Source organism: Atta colombica, unplaced genomic scaffold, assembly GCF_001594045.1.
Source record: "Atta colombica isolate Treedump-2 unplaced genomic scaffold, Acol1.0 scaffold236, whole genome shotgun sequence".
NCBI classification, from domain to species: Eukaryota; Metazoa; Arthropoda; class Insecta; order Hymenoptera; family Formicidae; genus Atta; species Atta colombica.
The window spans coordinates 1,472,729-1,488,700 of NW_017259334.1; positions in this window are offsets into that span (position 1 = coordinate 1,472,729).

Below are 15,972 nucleotides of genomic sequence, written 5' to 3' on the forward strand. Positions count from 1 at the left end.
TCACGCTATCGATGTGCATAGTCAGCAAGAGATCAGAAATTGTAGACTCAGCTAGAAATACAATTTTGATTTGGATAGGCAAACACCATTCTACCATTCTATGCGACAAAGCATATTTTATTCTCGCAAACTCAAAGGACCCTTGGTTTATTCCACTTCACCTTTTCTCACAATGAATATTTTACATCTTTTTAAAAGTACGTTTTTTGAAAAATATAATTTAAAAATTAATAGCTCAATTAAATATAAAATATATTAAAGTTTCATATATAAAAATAAATTCTGTTAAAATAAATTTTCAAAAATTATTAGTGATTGATTTTATGTAATCTGAAATTGAAAAGAAAACACACGCATCTTGCGGCATTTATATAAAATTTCTATTGCAATAATTATGAACAGAAAACACAATACAGATGATTTCCGGAATTATGAATTATTCTTGGTATTCACTCATGAAATACCGTTTCAGACAATATATTTACCGGAAGATTCTCCGCTTAGGTCTAAGCTGACATGCGATCCCCCTTGAGCGTAATAATTTTCGATTACGATCATGAATTTTGCAAAAGCAAGGCGATAACGTCTATGAACAACTGTGTGTATAGCTTTCCCGCTACAGCTCAGTAATTTTAGCCACGTGAGGTCGAAACTTACTCGACAGATGATCGTACGCGGTCTTCCTGAAACTCTTCCTATTCATTTGAAGTTTTGCTGTCTGACTCGTGTTTTCTTTTCTCGCGTTTCATGTGATGATAGCAACACCTTGCGTTTCTCATATATGCTTGCGTGCGTCAACAAATATAGGAATTACTCGACCTGTAGTCTTGAAATATACATAAGTCAGAGATGTATATACTTTTCGTTAAATCTGCATTACAGTTCTTTCGACGATTATTATACGAATATTCAGACTGATGATAACATACATACGGCAAATAATGATTTAATTTCTTGAGGTTTAAGAATCAAGAAATTTAAATAAAATATTTGGAGACTTCATATATGTTTTGTTTTTAATTTTTAAAAATGTAAAAAGTTATATGAAAAAATAAATTTCCGTAAAAGAAAAAATTACTTTCAAAGAATCCATCACTTGTAAAAAAAATTGTTATTAAAGTTCCTAAAAAGAATACCATGTTGCAATGCTTTTTTTCCGTTTTCGGTGTGAAACGTTTGTCACGCAGCTGCAAAATTCACATATGACTTTCTCCAAATAGTGGTTCACCGCTCGGTGACGCTGTAGAAATAGAACGACGCGCAACGTCGAAAAAACGGCAGACAACATGTAATTATTTTATCCTTTCTGGCGTGTAATTTGGGGCGTGCACTACGCTCGTGAACTCGCTGACTCGATGCAGGGGGGAGACGTAGAAATGATGTGGCCGGAGTCCACGGCATGCCGTAGCCCAGAGGGGCGTGTGCCTCGGACAGGACCAAGTGGGGTGCAACTGACAGCGGAAGACAATTAGCCTTCTGATACATCCAATGTCGCGTGATATGTTCCGTGGCATGTAGGAACTTTACAAAGATTCGTTTCACGCATCGCAACGCGTGGGACAAAATACAAGAGGTAACGGAGTCTTAGTAACCGTTGATTCATAATCTGTTGTACAAAGTATAATAATACACAAAGTTATGCAATTAATAACTGATTCAAGTTATATTATATTATATCTACAATAATTTTAATATTTAAGAAAAATTTTTTAGTAAAGAGACTTTAATGTATCAGAATTTTCGAATGATATCACAAACAATTACAATTTTGAATGGGAAAAGATTGAGAACTGTTAAATGACGCCAATGGGGCATAGTAGCATGTTGTAACAGGTTTAACGTCGGGAGAGATCGAGAATACGATCTGCGACTTCGTCGTCTATGCCATAATCTCGTGCCTATTAGTGCGGCATTATTTTCCGTGGTAGACATCAAAGAGGATTTCCCGCGAGCTCATTGTATCGCGACGATAATTCCTCGTTATTAGCAGCCGCCGTCGTCGGGGCGTTGGTCTCATGTCGGCTTACCACACCCCAAGTGCCGAAACAAATCCTCCCGAATTGGTAGTGCCGATGCAAAGGAGGTTCTACGACGCATAACGCAATAGCTTCGACAAAGGATCAACCCGGGAGGTCGGGGAGATGGCGATTGTGGCGGCTAATCCCCGTGAAAAATGCGTTGCAGGTGGACGAATCCACCGTCGTCATCGCCACTCAGGTGAAGCCATGCTGGGGAAGAACCAAGTTTTTTTCGACACGAAGGGTGGATTAACAAGATATCCTTCGTGATCTCCGAATAGTCTACCCGGGAAGTGAAATTTGCGAGGGTTTTCTAAATTTGCGATGAACGCTACCATTTTGCCAGTGATCGACGTAACAAAGAAAGGAGAAAGATAGAAAGACAGAAAGATAGGACATATAATATTTGTATCACATTGAAGAAAAATGTTGCATTTTTCTACTAATTAAATTTTAAAAGAGATAAAACCTGTATATTTAATAAACTGATTTTCTTTAGAGTATACATTAACGGTTTTATTAAATATTATAGTAGTAGCGTTATTAAAGTAAGAAAAGTTTGCACAGTTTACACAAGATATGTGCGTTGGCTACAATCAAAGCCCGTTAAATCAAACCCTAGTAAGCAGCTTTAATGGTTCGTGATTTAATCAGGCTGTAGTAGCTACTACGTTCGAGTTGGCCCGAAAATAAGACATAAATTCTCGAATACATCCACCTATCGCGCGCGCGACCATAAAACACTGCCGCGATCTTATTTAGCCGTATATTTTTCCCCACGAGCGGCTCACAATGCCCCAATATCTTACCGTCGCAATATACTACGGGCTATCCTTTTCTTCTCGATGGACTTTTCAATTCGGGGTATCGAATCTTTGTCACCGGGACCGAGGACGCCAATTCGACTGCACAAAAGGACCGCGGCGACCGTAGATCTCGTTGAAAACTGAATCCTCGTCGCCCCTTCTTTCCCTTCCGCCCACCCGCCAGTCGCTTGATGGACAGAATAATTCGGTGAGAATGAAAATTCATGTCCTTCGGCGGTCCTTCCCTACTACGATTCGCGCTAGGGTCCTCGAAAGCCCGTGAAATCCTGACGTGCTGGTCAAACCACCGGATAAGTGGGTATCTGACGGTACAAAAGAAAAGATACCTCCACCCTCCACCTTTCGCTATCACTGTCCGCCAGATTTTCCTTATCCCTCGCAGATACGTGCCAATTATTGGCAGGACGAATAGCCAAATAGTAATAAATCGGTATGAGCGTAGTATTATACTTTAATCCTTCTTTTAAAAAAAAAGAACTTCTTTTAATATAAGAAAAATATAAAATAAAATAAATGCCGTAAAAATTTATAAAAGTAATTAAAGTTTCTTTATATATTCACTTGATATCTTATGGTAGCTTTTGATATTTGTTATGATGAGTCTTCTTTAAAATATTTTTACTTATATTTTAACTACTGGCAGTGTTTGTCACACACGTACAAACAAAGATTACAAAACCTCAATTCTTTAGTCAACGCACAAAACTTACCCACAGTTACCGCCTTTAATGCAGACGATCCTCCCCCATCTTTAAAAAAAGCACTTTACCCGGCAGATCAGTTTTCAAATCGTTCATAAATAATGAATCCGGCTGCGGGTTGTACCGTGCAACGTCAGTCAGGCACGCTGATTGCAGCATTGAGGACACGTGTCGCGGATCAATCGTCAGACGCGTGTCAGTATTTTCGTATCATCGCCGAAGGGTGCTCTCTACTCGTCTCTTTCGTTCTTTTTCTACTACCTTTTATCCCGTCAGTTCTCTTCCTCCTCCTTCACATTTGACTACTTCCTTCTTCTTTTATGTCGTCGCCCCTGCTGCTTCGAGTTTGCACGCAAAGCCAAACGAGTGTCGCAGGGAAAGCCAAACGACGACGTGCAGGATCGAGTTTTTTAAAGCGACCAGACGACGCTTTAATGCGACCGGGATTATGCGGCTGGACCGAAGCTACGGATTTCGCTCGAGATCGTCGAATAAGGGGCGTGCAAACAGAGGTCTAAGAACATCCCTCGGTTCGTCACGTCGATCGCTTGTCAGCTGCCGGGATTTGTCGGTTTTTAATTAAAAGAACTGGCAGAGTTTAGATATGGTGTCAATTATATAGAACCGTATAAAATAAGACATAATGTGAAAATTGCATTTATGATAATTTTTCTAAAATACATATTTTGAATTACAAGCGAATGAAGAAGTTTTTTTGCAAAGTAAATATTGATAAACTATTCTAGTGAATTATAAAGTTATTTTCTTCCCGAAATGTTTGCTATACAAGAATTAATTTAAAAAAATCTATCGTTGAAAATAATACGATACCAGTATAAATCATAAAATTAAGATTCTCCTTTTCTTGCAACTATATTTCTAATGCGCATAACATAAAAGTATTTTTCAAAGCGATACATCAACAAATGAAATCTCTGCGCGGCGCAGCAACATCATAACTCTTTCACGTAGGAAATTATCGCGACGTGCCGCGCAAGATGAGCGAAGAACGAAGCAGCTGATACCTTCTAGGAAGAAGTTAGGTATGCTGAAATCTTGAAGTCAGACAGAGAAAGAGAGAGAGAGGAAGAAAGGTAGACGATGAGTGAAAGACGACGGGCAACCCCGGTTCTAACGTGGATAATACTTTGTAAGTGGCGGTTCGTAGCCTCGGGGGCTGGCAATCTTCATAGAGCATCGTCTTCGAGACGTTTTAGGCTCTGCTCGATTAGATGCTCGTTCCGCTTCGCCGGACTAATTTGTCTTCGAGGACGTTACGTCAGCCATGCTCGAGCTTTATACAGCTAGCTTTGCGAATTTTCTCAGCTCGGTTTGCCATCAAGCGGCCTTCTCTCGCGTGAGAACAGTTAAAAAAACTTACAAGTGTGCTGTTTAAATCGGGAAGAAGTTACGGGATAAAGATGTACGCGAGTAACACGCTCGTTTTAAAAACGGTCCATAATTTTGTTCGAGAAACGGTACATGCAGTGGCGAAAATTATTAAGTCGGGGAAAAAGTTTTTTCGTATTTAAAAAAATTTTTTTGCAAAAGTTTTTCATTTGTTGCGACATTTTCGTTACAATTATATTCATTCGCTAGAACAAGTTTCAGTTTCAAGAATCTGCTTTTTAAGTTGCGGTATGATGATTTTTATCGAAGTTATGAGCAATCCAAGGCAGAATACTTCTTTACTTAACTCGCAAATAACTTAGAAACAAAAAATCATAGGAACATTAAAAAAAAAAATGATTTTGTAGGAAAAGCTTCAAGCTTCATGATAAGTAATCGATAAGTAGTCGAAAATTTTCGTAAATTTTTTTTGAACACATGGGAGACGTGATGAAAGTGAGGCTCCAAAATGAAAAGAAAAGTTTTCATCTTTTTCAGCTCATAGTTTTTTAAATGTAAAAATTACCAAACTCACAGAAACTCAAAAAATATAACCTTTTGAAAGTAGATACTTCAAGCTTTAAAATCCTTTTTTTAAATTTAAATTTCGTGCATTTTTGACGAAAATATTGTATATACAATTTTGAATTAAAAAATACGAAGAAACTTTTTCCCCGACCCAATATTTTATGGCATTCACCCGTAGCGGAGCAAAATTTCTATGTAAAAAACAATGCGTGATTCATTAGAATTGCAAATATATTATTATGTAGGCGATGGAAATGAATTATATTTGTTTCAACTTTTGGATTTAATTTCAAAATTTTTACAATTAGACTACTTGTATACTACAAAGAAAAAAAGGAATGATGAAGTCTAAAAATGCTTGCGTTAATATCGAGATTAATATCACGTAAAATATCCGTTACAGCGTTGAGCAAAAAGCAGGACTTTCTCCATAATGCAAAATATTGTTTACATTGTAATAATACCACGTGAAACGCGTTGTATCCGCCAAAGTTTATGTATAATGACGGTACTGTCACATTGGAAATTATTACTTTGCAAAGAAGTTAAATGAAATTACATCATACGTATCGGTAAAAGAAGTGCGGGGTTGTTATGTCAATGATATAATTTTTGCAAACAGAACAGAAAGCAGTCGCGACCGCGGCGTATGATTATTGTGTCGGGTTATGTGTGCGAGTCGCGAAACGGCACCCCTAATGTCTCTCCCTGGTTCATAGCGAGCGGCCGCGATATTTGCTCGCTTTCCGAGTATTTGATATTCGTAATGCGCATGAATCATGGCCGGGAGGTACCGCTTGCTCGCCCGAGATGTGATTATATGGTGTCAGTGACGTATACGCGCAAGAAGTCCCGCACTTTGTACACGGCGGCGTATTATTAAGCCGACAATACGTTGGGGTTGCTGCGGCTGGCCGATGGGGTCGAAATTCGACTCCCATGCATCATAATGGAGAGACGCGTGCGGGGCTGGACTGCCATTTAAAAAGTGCTATAATTATACGGACCCCCGGCTACTGCTTGTCGGTCGCGGGAGGAAAATCAGGGCGTGCATCGAACAAGACTTGTCACCCCGAAAAATCACCATTTTTAGTCGCTATTGAAGTTTGTTTAACGATTCATGAATAGCTTTGTTTCAAAAGGTACCTTTTGATTGTAATAATTACGAGTCAAATAATTACAAATTATTTTTTTTACAAACATAATTCTTGAATATAATAGTGATAGTACAAAAAGTATTCGTACAAGGAAATTTTTTATAAAAATAGTCTTATTTAATTAAAAATAGTCTTATAGAAAATAAACTTTAATTAGCAATTTTATACAATGAATACATTCTGTTCTTATATTAACAATTGAGTTTTATATATATATTCTTGATTTTAGAAGCTAAATTTCTCGATTGTAGGAATACTTTTTTGAGCATCCAAACAATTTTTAATTTTCGCTTATTTTTCAGATGATATATTTTCTTTTTTCTTTATATAATTACTATACATCTTTTTGGTATATATAATTTTAAGAAACATACAGTCTATTTTATTCTTTATGAATAAATTGTTAATTACCCAGCAAGAAATAAGCGTCAATTAAACGTCGAATTGACCTCAAATTGGTATTGAAATTATCAATATTAATTTAACATCAATTCGATGACTCATTTCTCGCTGGATAATATTTAGTTTTTAAAAATAAAGTTTTTTTAAAAAAATATTTTCTGTGTATGAATACTTTTTGTACTCACTATAAATGATTTGGATTTCTCAGTTTTGGGAAAAAAGAATACTTTTTCATATACGATATTATTTTTTCGGGCCTTCTAAATTTTGAATGAAACTTTCATCGTCATTGCATCCATTCCCCTTTAATAAAGAAGCACACAAATGGAACCTGCAATTTAGCGCCGTGTAATTATAGATTTCTCACCACCGATCGTTCCACTCATTCTTTTCGAATCAAATTAACGATTGTTAGCCTTTCACCCCTACGTTGTACTCTGTGTACATTTCACGTCACACGATTACATCGCCGTTTTCACTTCCGCGGATCATAATTACGGTTAACGGAATGAATGCATCGGTTAAGTATTTTGCCACTTAAATTCCATTAATTTACCGTTTACGAAGGTTGTAAAAAAGCTACGCAACGGGATGGAAATTCAGTCATAACGGCTTACGATGTTTATAAAAACACAAATCGAAATGTAAATCAAAGTATTCACGCAACATCTAGGCAGAATGATTATCGCTAGAAACAAGAAACGCTTGCTATTTAAAAATTATAATGATAATTATAAGAAATCAATCGTTTCTTTGCGTTCCAAATAACGCACAATTGTAATAACGGCAGATTTATAGTTTCCTTTGCGATCGACGATCGTTCCAATTCTGAACGACTTTCATCTCCAGCGTCACTCGCTTGAGATAACGTCACACGATAATGTTGATATTCTTATGATAGATTAATGGACGAATTGTTGCGATTTATCGATGAAGTACGTTTATTTATAAAATAATCGAAAATTATGAGATAATTGAAGGAATATATGAGTTTTTAGAAAATAATTAATGTGTGCGTGCGCGACTCTAAATAAAATGCCATATAAAATCCTTTAATTGAAAAGCAAAATTATTATTTTTTTATTTCATTAAAATAATCAAAGACGTTAATTATATATCTTGTAGATATTTTCCTATTATCATTAGCTACTATCACAAAATACAGCATCAAGCACAGCTTGATATAGCGAGTTAAGGGAAACCGGTTAAGTCACTTAGAAGCAATAAAGGCGGCATGTTTTTATTATCTTAATTTATTTATCTTAGGCGATTCTCGATTTAATTTAGTGAGTAAATTAATTCGTTCTGTGAGAATGCGATAAATAATAGATACATATTGTTTCTATTAATACGCTTTATCAGAATTTATTAAAATTTATATCGTTTTATCGTTGAAAAAGAATATGTGTTGTAAATCTTGCAAAAAATGTTGTAAAAGAATAAATATTTTTTATGCACAGCGGATATATTATTTTTTTTCTCCTTTTATTTCAGATTTGCGTAATAATATTAATTATCCTCGTTTTCAAAGAGAGTTCTTATATTTGTGCTAATTTGAATATCCTATTACATAAAGAAATTTTCTCATTACCCTGCTTTTCTCATATCTTTCAACAAAAAATAAATTCAACTTAAATATGTTAACATAAAAATGTAATTATTTCTATCTCACTTTAAATATCTATTATCATTTATTAAATTTTTGATATTAAAATTTGAATTGCAGACATAAGTTAATTAAAAATTAATTAAAAATCAATTGTTTACAGCTACTTTCGTGATATTGTTTCTTCAAAATACGTCTATAAAAAGCAGTTGTTTACAATTTTTGTTGCTATTTTTGCGACTTCGTTTCACTGGTAATTTAGTTTATAAATATATATCATTTAAGTATGATTAATTCTTTACATTTGTCTTTTCCATTAATTGCATATGAAACTTGCACTTACATATATCGGTCTTCTTGCTGAAGATGAGCTTCGTTTTGACGATAGACCAGTACAACAACATACACTCACGACAGAGAACAGAGAGTACAATAATTATCTCTTTAACGACGCTCGAATTCGAAAAGCATTATTTTGCGTCGCACTTTTAATTTCTCGCTGACTCGTTTTTTATACACATGTTCGGAGTACGTGGAATAACATTCGCCACATCATATGATGCGAGAGATGAAAAAATTATCGACAATCATCTATCATGGAACAAAATCGGAATGGATTCCGATCGGAATTATTCAATTATTCCCTAGATTTCTATTGTGTTTTCTGAGGAAAACAGAATAATTCTGCTCGGAATCCATTTCGACTTTATTCTATGATAGGTGCCCAGTTTGGGACGCGAGATGGAAACGGAATAATTTGACGCGCGTTCGTACCTTATGGCATAGGTAGCGATGAGTCGACTGACAACACGGCGTACGAATTACGAAGCTAAGTAATGTCCTTCGCGGCGCGTAACGGACTTGTTGTTTACGTACATCACCTTACGCGTCGTTCGCACGAGGACGATTGAACGGTTGAAACACAGTGGAAAAACATTTCGTGCGTCGCAACTCGCATTATTCTTCGAGACGCCGACGACGCGAGGCGCGGACATATTGCACGGTCGAACTATTTGAAGTTGGCACTATACGGTCCGTCGCCAGTGCACTCGACCAAGTTTATGCAAGCTAACTTCGGATGGAGCTATGATCACTCTGCTCGATCGACGCGACGGACGTTTCGTCGTGTGAACAGTTCGGGTAGGAAAATGTGAACAAAAGCAATATGTAACGAATAGGTAAGAATTATTATAACAATAATTGCGTCACTGATTATGAGACGTTTGATTTTCTCGATTATGATTCGTTAATTGCGTCAGACTTATTTGAGTATCTTTTGGCGAAATGACGATCGTATTCTCGATACAGCGCGCTCCGCGATTATCTGCCTTCAACTGTTAACTTCTGTTTACGTTATCGTATGGGATAGTAATCGCTAAAACGCGAGCGTGTAATGTTCGTTATAAGGATCGGAAAAATGCAGAATGTCGAAAGCAACAGGTTAGAACAATCGCGGATGGGAGGGGGGGGGCGGGCGGACGAGTGAAGTTGGCTGTTCGTCCGATTTCGTTGCCCGCGCTCGAGATTCGGCCATTACGTTAACTTACCTATACACGTCGCGAACATCGAGCGGATTGGCTTCGTGCAACGTAGTTTCGGCGTCGTTTTCTCGCCATGGTGTAACGAGACGCGTATCGCGTGCGATTCATGTCGGGAGTGTCGCACAAAATATCGTGCGAAGTGCCGGACGATTGTTGTAGTGATTAGTACACGTACGATCGTAGTTAATCATACCTTCGTGAGTGAGTGTTCTGTGAGTGCCTGTGATGGAGAGATCAGAGGGAATCGAGACACCCGGGTTTGAGACGGAGACCTGAAAGGCGTCGTGTAATGGAATTGCAGAATAATCAAGAGGTGAATAATATATGAATAGATTTCAATAGATTATTTGTGTATTACTGGAAGTTAGAATTAATGCTTCATTAATGTTTGTAATAAGACACTATTCTTTGCATTCTATATGATAGAATCTATGTAGAATAACACAGATCCACAAAAAAATACTGTGCTGAGGTGGAAACCCAACTATTCTTATATATTTTGAGTCGCTGAATATGAATCTGACATCTAAATAGGACCATCCAGGATAAATTTTTAATCTAGAGCGAAAACATGGATAAAAAATGGGAATAAAATGGTCATTTTTTTACTAGTAGAATTGATTCGTAGAATTCATTTTTTTGACAAGTCTCTTAATTTCATCTGTAAGAATTCGAAACTGAAAAATGAATCTATTAACCTCGGTTTCTTCATATAATGAATTTTTGCAAAAATTTTATCTGTATAAAATAAGGAATATTAAAAAAGGATTAAATTTTCCTGGCGATTTTTAGTATTTAGAAATTTACAATAATAATATAGATATAAAGTGAAAGCATTTTATATTGTTTATTATTATAAATTGTTTGCTATTTGAATTTATTATTTGTTCTCATAATTATTATCATGTCTTAAAAGCGAAAAATTCAAGTTAAGAGTAACATTTGAAAAAACTTTTTGTATTAATTGTATTAATCAGAAGAAATAATCACGTATCAGTTATATTAAAAAATACTTGTTACTAAAATAATTTCTAATATATTGCATTAAAAATATTTCTGAAAAATTGATCGGATTGAATTAAATAATAATCACTTATGGCTCAATAGAAATTTCTATTCTTCATTTCTTTTTTTTGTTATGTTTGATTTATATAAACTTACCTCTTTAAAAAAAGGTAAAAAAGCGCTAAGCATGTGTGCTTTTTATGAAGAATCATTTGGACCAGTTTAACAACGCCAATTATTTAATGAAAATGACTATATATAATTGTGTTTTCTGTTTAATAGAATTGAATTAATCACCGATTCGGCTTAATCGAGTTGGTGAAATTTATATATATTACTAATCCAACCCAATTAATAGTTTTAATTTTTCTTCAAGGATATTCTTATTGAAAGTCTTTTTATTCCAACCCAAGTAATGGTAACTTTAATTTTTTGTCAAAAATTATTACATTTCGAAAAAAAATTAATGTATCAAATGAAAAGTTAAAACTTATAATTAGGTGCTACAATTTTAACTAATCAAGCTAAATTCTATCAAATTAAAAAATAAAATATAAATGTACTGTCTCTTGCTATTTACTTTAATGATATGTATCATTTGTATAAAAATATTTGATATCAACAAAATTGGTACCAAGTGAAATTCCTTAAATTTTTATGTATTATTCGTAAAAAAGATTTGATATCAACAATTGGAACAAATTAAATTCCATGTAATTCGGATATTAAATTCAATAAATAATATTAACTTTAATATGTAATAATATTAGTAATATTAATAATATGTAACATTCCTATAAAAGATATCAAGAATTGGCAAGTTAAATCATTTCTTTATACTATGCCAAATTGGATAAATAATGAATATTAATCTAATGATCATTTATATAAAAGATTTGATATCAACAACTATGGCGCCAAATTAAATTTTACTATCAAAATAAAAAATAAAGTTCAAGTGATACTATCTTTATTATTATTTACTTAATCCAAATGGTACTATCTTTAATTTTTATGCAATGAAACCTAAGTATATCTTGTTGAAGGATCTTTCTATTCCAATCCAAATGGTTTAAATTTCTTTTAAATGGAATTATTATATCACAATTCATTCAAAGACATTTTCTTTTCCTACTGAAGTAGTGGTTATTTAATTCTTTCAAAAGATTATCACAAAATTGCATTACCTTGTTCAATTTAAGTGTTATCACAAAAAATTAAAGAGTTAACTGTATAAAACGAAAAAATTTAATTTAAATAAAAAAAATTTTCATGTAAAAATATTTGGCGCTGCTAGATCTCGATATAATGACATAGTAGTAAAATATGAATGTAATATTTAGAAAAATAACAATGTAATACTTAAAAAATGTTAAATTTAGAAAAATAACAAATAACATTTTTATTTTTCTTATATTGAGATTTAGCAGCGCCAAGTGTTTTTGCAATTTTTCTATTTAAATTAAATTTTTTTTGTTTTATTGACAGTTAACTCTTTAATTTTTTGTGATAATACTTAAATTCAGCAAGGTAACACAATTTTGTGATAATGTTTTGTAGGATAATATTTTGAAGGAGAATTAAATAATTACTACTTCAGTTGAAAGAGAAAATGTCTTTGAATGAATTGTGATATAATAATTTCATTTAAGAGAAATTTAAACCATTTGGATTGGAAGATCCTTCAATAAGATATACGTATTTAGATTTCATTGCATAAAAATTAAAGATAGTACTGTTAAGTAAATAATAAAAAAATAATAAAGATAGTATCACTTGGATTTTACTTTTTATTTTGATAGTAGAATTTAACTTGATGCTATAGTTATTGATATCAAATCTTTTATATAAATGATACATGTCATTAAAGTTAATATTATTTATTTAATTTAGTATCCGAATTACATGGAATTTAATTTGCCTCAATTATTGATATCAAACCTTTTTTATGAATAATACATAAAATTTTGAGGAATTTCACTTAGCGCCAATTTTGTTGATATCAAATTTTTTATACGAATGATACATATTATTAAAGTTAAATAAATAACAAGAAAGTATCATTTGTGTTTTATTTTTTAATTTGATAGAATTTAACTTGATTAATTAAGATTGTAGCATCTATAATTGTAAGTTTTAACTTTTCATTTCATACATTTATTTTTTTCGAAGAGTAATAAATTTTTAACAGAGAATTAAAGTTATCATTACTTGGGTTGAAATAAAAAGATCATCAATAAGAATATTCTTGAAGAAAAATTAAAATTATTATTAATTGGGTTGGATACTTAGTATCATATACAAAGAATCGGTTCACCAACTCGATTAAACCGGATCGGTGATTAACTGTCAGCCATAAATGGTCAATTCTATTAAATAGCAAACACATTAGTCCACGGTTCCACGGCCAATTAAGTAATTGTCGTTGGTGAAATCGGCCCAAATGATTCTTCACGAAAAGCACGCATGCTTAGCGCTTTTTTTCCTTTTTTTAAAAAAGGAAAAGTATAAATAACAAGAAGCAGTATTTGTATTTTACTTTTTAATTTGTTAGAACTTGATTAAGATTAGCATCTGGATTTTAATTTTTTATTTGAAACATTAATTTTATTTGGAACATTAATTTTTTTCAAAGAGTCATTTTTGACAGAGAATTACTACTAATTAATAGTTGCCTAATTAATTATAAAAACTAATTCGTTAAGTTGATTTAATGGAGAAAACTATCTCCTACAAGCGCATGATTAATCAACATGCTGAGGCGTGTTCGGATTTCCACCTGGATGTTCTCTGGGTGTTATATAATCCTTGACATTCGTAATGACAAGAATGGAGTGACAGTACAATACTTGGCTAGCACTCGGGTGGAATTTAAACATAACCTTGAAGGTAATTAATAATTAAGTAAATACGGATAAATACAGAAGTCAATATAGTCAGAACATAAATGTCGAGTGTGTGTGTGTGTGTGTGTGTGTATGTGTGTGTGCGTGCGTGCGTGCGTGCGTGCGTGCGTGCGTGCGTGCGCGCGCGCGTGTGTGTGTGTGTGTAAATATCATATATACAGAAAGGTGAAAATATAAATTAAAATAAAAATGGAACAAATACAAAATGAAGACATACCAATGGCCTGGTATGTATGTGTGATTTCCGATCCGCAAGAGTTTAGTTTCCTGTGTCCCATGGAGCGGAACTTGCAGATGCGCAATCAATACGAGCCAATGATAAACACTATTCTGATGAATCTAATGAAAATGATCTACGGGAAAGCTCTTGTGATTAGTTAACGCTAATTGCGCATTCCGGAAATTCCGCTCCATGGAACATAAGAAAATACATTTTAGCGGAACGGAATCAGCGGAATGAAGCCACGACCAATCATGAGCGATCCGCCAATTCCGCACCAGGGACCGCATCCTCAGGGTGCGTTCCTATGGGAAGCGGAACTGCGGATATATGGAACTGTGGAATGTTCGTGATTGGTCGTGGCTTCATTTCGCCGATTCTGTCATTTTCTGTTGCACAAATTTATTGGGCGCAGCCCAGACTTTTGCATAACGCATAATACATAGTATAGCATAAGGAAATCAACCAATCTAAGTTCTTCTTTTCCATGAAATGAGAGAAAAGGAAAGATTCTGATTAGTTGATTCGCTTATGCACTATGCGTCATGCAAAAGTCTGTGCTGCGACCTTATTTCTTTTGCAGATTCCGCCGATGCTTGCGTGTACAGCCGGTCACAGAAAGGTTGCGACTTTTTTTCGACAGGTTTCCGAATGCAGTTTGCTCACCGAGTGATTGGTTCTTATTTATAGATCCATGAATAAGAACCAATCACTCGGAGAGTAAGCTGCGTTTCGAAATCCATCGAAGAAAAAGTGTTGCAATCTTTCTGTGACCAGCTGTACATATACAACATATAAACTCACAAAAACTAATCTCGTTAAATTGATTTAAATGGAGAAAACTATCCTTAACAAGTACATAGTTAGGTCCTGCGTACAATAGAAGGAATAAGAAATTAGGAATAAAGAATAAATAATTTCAATCTATCAGAAAATTTCAGATTGATATTTTGCGTCGCAATATCTCCACTCGTTGAGCACGTAGAAAAAAAAATAAAAACACTTTCATTATATATCCTGAGCTGTCGCGACACACTTAGAACTTGATCGATTCAACCCTTATTGAGATCCGATAATCTGGATCTGGCGCAGTTCGCATAAAGTAGCTACAGCAGTGTCGCGTAGCTTAGCGCCGAGATACTACCAGTGTTTCCAGATTGCAAATTTTATCAAATTACGACCGATTAATGGATCGAATTGTAATTACTTTCTACACTGCATTACAACGGATTAGCAAACGGCTAATCGTTTCATGAGAATAGAATCTGTCATCAAACGTAACACAGTGTTTCCCAAATTGTTTCGTCAAAGAAAAGAGTAGATAATTAATTAAAATTATGAGACGAAAAATTCTTGCCAAAGAGAAATATACTATAATATGTAATATTTTTTAAAATTATTAACATTATTTATATATTAAAAAAAAGACGTAGTTTTTAACGTAGTTATCATTACAAGTAGAAATACTTGTACTATCTAAAAAAATAATGCAGATTTACACCTTAGATTTATATATATTTTTTATTTCTTGCAACAATTAAGAATGAGATTATGATATCTGATGAAGACAAAGGTTAAGAAAAAAAACTCGTGGATTATATCGCGCTATTCGTCATGGAATTCTCATGGCGAAATTGGTTTGGGAGACACTGCGACAGAACGCGTGGCTCGA